At 30.7% G+C, this 4461-nt stretch overlaps 2 non-coding genes across 2 annotated transcripts in view; both read left to right on the top strand.

Annotated features, from left to right (window-relative positions):
- The first annotated feature begins 2074 nt into the window (after positions 1-2074).
- On the top strand, positions 2075-2229 carry LOC123304355. Its single transcript, XR_006536382.1, has one exon. It is a non-coding gene; the product is annotated as a 5.8S ribosomal RNA (ribosomal RNA).
- A 635-nt stretch (positions 2230-2864) lies between these two features.
- The window catches only part of LOC123304352, a 4577-nt gene continuing 2980 nt past the window's right edge, over positions 2865-4461 (top strand). Inside the window, exon 1 of the ribosomal RNA XR_006536379.1 lies at positions 2865-4461. This exon is cut by the window's right edge and continues 2980 nt beyond it. This is a non-coding gene — a ribosomal RNA (large subunit ribosomal RNA).

Here is a 4461-nt window from a genome sequence, read left to right as displayed (position 1 = left end):
CAGATGGGGGCATTCGTATTGCGACGTTAGAGGTGAAATTCTTGGATCGTCGCAAGACGGACAGAAGCGAAAGCATTTGCCAAAAATGTTTTGATTGATCAAGAACGAAAGTTAGAGGTTCGAAGGCGATCAGATACCGCCCTAGTTCTAACCATAAACGATGCCAGCTAGCGATCCGCCGAAGTTCCTCCGATGACTCGGCGGGCAGCTTCCGGGAAACCAAAGCTTTTGGGTTCCGGGGGAAGTATGGTTGCAAAGCTGAAACTTAAAGGAATTGACGGAAGGGCACCACCAGGAGTGGAGCCTGCGGCTTAATTTGACTCAACACGGGAAACCTCACCAGGCCCGGACACCGGAAGGATTGACAGATTGAGAGCTCTTTCTTGATTCGGTGGGTGGTGGTGCATGGCCGTTCTTAGTTGGTGGAGCGATTTGTCTGGTTAATTCCGATAACGAACGAGACTCTAGCCTGCTAAATAGACGTACTTTACCGGCATCTCAAGGCCCATCGGCTGTTTGTTTCCCATTTCATTCATTTTCATGTGTGTTATGTATTGTATTTATATATGCATGTATTTTTGAGATTTAACGATCAAGATTATATTTTGTATATATTGTGCTTTATGTTGCATATGTTATGGTGTATGGGTACGCAGTTTTTTGATGTGGTTTTTACTGCCGGCGTACAAATAATTCTTCTTAGAGGGACAGGCGGCATTCTAGCCGCACGAGATTGAGCAATAACAGGTCTGTGATGCCCTTAGATGTTCTGGGCCGCACGCGCGCTACACTGAAGGAATCAGCGTGTCCTCCCAGGCCGAAAGGTCCGGGTAACCCGCTGAACCTCCTTCGTGCTAGGGATTGGGGCTTGCAATTGTTCCCCATGAACGAGGAATTCCCAGTAAGCGCGAGTCATAAGCTCGCGTTGATTACGTCCCTGCCCTTTGTACACACCGCCCGTCGCTACTACCGATTGAATGATTTAGTGAGGTCTTCGGACTGGTACGCGGCAATATTTCTGATATTGCCGATGTTGCTGGGAAGATGACCAAACTTGATCATTTAGAGGAAGTAAAAGTCGTAACAAGGTTTCCGTAGGTGAACCTGCGGAAGGATCATTAACGATATATATAAAATATATTTATTTATATTTTTTGTATTGTTTTTAAATATTCCAAAAAATAAAAATATTATTGATAAGAAATATTTTTTTTAACAAAATAACATATTAATATGTAATTTTCTCAAAATATATAATAGTAATTATGTGTTAAAAGAGATTTATTTTGGTTATGATATCATATTAAAGTAATACGCCAAACTTTTTTTATACACATAATATATCTATACATATAATATAGAGAATATTATATAAATATTAATAATATATTTGTTACATATAAAATATTTTTATATTCAATATTATTATTATTATTAAACAATAATTATTAATAAAATCTATAAATAATTTCTCTTATAAAAAAGTGAAATTAAAAATAGAATATATTGAAATTATTTGTTTATATGTATATAATCTCTATTAAGAAAAATAAAATAAGATTATAATTGATATAATCTATATTTTTATTTTTCTATGTTATATAATAAAAATAAAGAAAACACAAGATAAAATTTTTTTAAAGAATAAAATTTATTTCAAATTTAAATTTCTTTATGTTTTGTCTTGATATTTCTTTTTTTTTATTAAAAGTTATTATGTTAAAAAACAAACCCATTTGTTTTGTACCATATTAATATTATATATATTTTTATGTAGAAAATAATTTATAAAAAAAAAATAAATACATTTCTATAAAATATACCAAATATTAATTATTATATCTAGCTAGCACTAACAAAAATATCAAAAATGTTATGTATATATTTATTAATACCATAATATCTTTAATTTATATATATATATATTTAAAATAAAATATATAATTTATATTCTAGAAAAATTTTTTTATTTTAAAAGAATTTATAAAGATATATAAATTAATAATTTTATTTTTTATATTAAAAATAAAGATTATTATTAATAATAATACTTACATTTAAAATTTATAAAGATTACCCTGGACGGTGGATCACTTGGCTCGTGGGTCGATGAAGAACGCAGCTAATTGCGCGTCAACTTGTGAACTGCAGGACACATGAACATTGACATTTCGAACGCACATTGCGGTCCTTGGATACTGTTCCCGGACCACATCTGGCTGAGGGTCGTATACATTATATTAATATAATAAAAGATTATTTTACATAAAATTTTTTTTATGAAAAAGAAATTTATCAATAATTAAAAAAGAAAATTTATTTTTTCATATTTAATTAAATTGATAAATAAAATTTTTATAAAAGAAATGTAAAATTATTTATATATGAATGTTTTACGCCAAATATAAGAAAAAAATAAATATAAAATGTTTTTAATAGCATTTAAAATTTATATATTTTTTATTATTTGTCGACATTTTTAAATTAATATATCAATATTATTTTTTATCATTTATATATAATATTATAAAACTTTATGTTAATAATAATATTAATAATAAATGATATTAATAATATATTTTTAAAATATTAAATAAAGAAGAATAAACAAAAATATTATATATTAATATTTTGTTATGGAATATTTTATTTGTAATAAAATTTTCAATATACTCGAAAAAAATTAATATATATAATTATTTATTTTTTATTTTCTTCTCTTTAGATAAATATAAAAATAATATTATATAATAATATTAAAAAAATTTGAGTATGAATAATTAAGAAAATTGTTTACTTATAAAATATAACAAAAACATAATATATAAAAAAAATTTTTGTTTTAATACTTCTAAAAACTTTTACGACCTCAGAGTAGGTGAGATTACCCGCTGAATTTAAGCATATTATTAAGCGGAGGAAAAGAAACTAACTAGGATTCCCTTAGTAGCGGCGAGCGAACAGGGATAAGCCCAGCACTGAACCCCGTGGCTGATAAACAGACACTTGGGGAATGTAGTGTTTAGGAAGATTCAATATAAACCTATTGTTATATAATACATCCAAGTCCATCTTGAATGGGGCCATATACCCATAGAGGGTGCCAGGCCCGTAGTGATTATTATTGATGATAGGTGAATCTTTCCTTAGAGTCGGGTTGCTTGAGAGTGCAGCTCTAAGTGGGTGGTAAACTCCATCTAAGGCTAAATATTACCACGAGACCGATAGCGAACAAGTACCGTGAGGGAAAGTTGAAAAGAACTTTGAAGAGAGAGTTAAAGAGTACGTAAAACCGTTCAGGGGTAAACCTGAGAAACCCGAAAGGTCGAAAGATGAGATTCATTTACTTTTTATCGTTAATCAACCAATTTGTACTAGCATGTGACAAAAATTTTTATTAGGAATTTATTTTTAGTAAAAATATATGCACTGCTGTATATTGTTAATTGTATGATAACGAGGTATGCACTTCTCATCTTGTAGGACGTTGCGACCCATTAAATATTAATCTATAGGCATTGGTGCGTTGATTAATGTACAATATTATTTTTTGATAATATTTTGTGTATGTTAAACGCCTATGTTTCTTGATTAATTGTTTGATGGTATTAATTATAAATTGATATTGAGTCGCGTTATTAACGCGTTCAGATCCACCACGAGTATAAATAGGTTTTTTTATTAAAACATATTATATATACGGATTTTATGCCGTTATATGATACTATTTAACTGTCAGTAGGTGTATGATAATGAACTGGCTCATTTTTTTTTATTAAAAATTTATCTGTCAGCGACGATATAGCTTTGGGTACTTTCAGGACCCGTCTTGAAACACGGACCAAGGAGTCTAGCATGTACGCAAGTCATTGGGAATAAAATATTTTTTCATCGAAATATTTATAAATTTTATGAAACCCAAAGGCACAATGAAAGTAAATATTATTTATATTTTTTTATAAATGATAAAAGGAGGATATATTTATATTATGTATTAAATATCGCACTCCTAGGGCGTCTTATATTATTATAATTTAGTTTTCGGATTATATTATAATAGAGGCGCACCTAGAGCGTACACGCTGGGACCCGAAAGATGGTGAACTATGCCTGGTCAGGATGAAGTCAGGGGAAACCCTGATGGAGGTCCGTAGCGATTCTGACGTGCAAATCGATCGTCGGAACTGGGTATAGGGGCGAAAGACTAATCGAACCATCTAGTAGCTGGTTCCCTCCGAAGTTTCCCTCAGGATAGCTGGCGTTCATTATATAAGAGTCTCATCCGGTAAAGCGAATGATTAGAGGCCTTGGGGCCGAAACGACCTCAACCTATTCTCAAACTTTAAATGGGTGAGATCTCTAGCTTGCTTAAAAACATTATTTATAATGTGAAGCTATGAGAATATATTTTTTATATATGGATCAGAGTGCCAAGTGGGCCACTTTTGGTAAGCAGAACTG

The sequence above is a fragment of the Chrysoperla carnea genome (genome assembly GCF_905475395.1).
Source record: "Chrysoperla carnea chromosome X unlocalized genomic scaffold, inChrCarn1.1 SUPER_X_unloc_42, whole genome shotgun sequence".
Taxonomy (NCBI): Eukaryota; Metazoa; Arthropoda; class Insecta; order Neuroptera; family Chrysopidae; genus Chrysoperla; species Chrysoperla carnea.
This window is presented reverse-complemented; position numbering and strand designations above follow the sequence as displayed.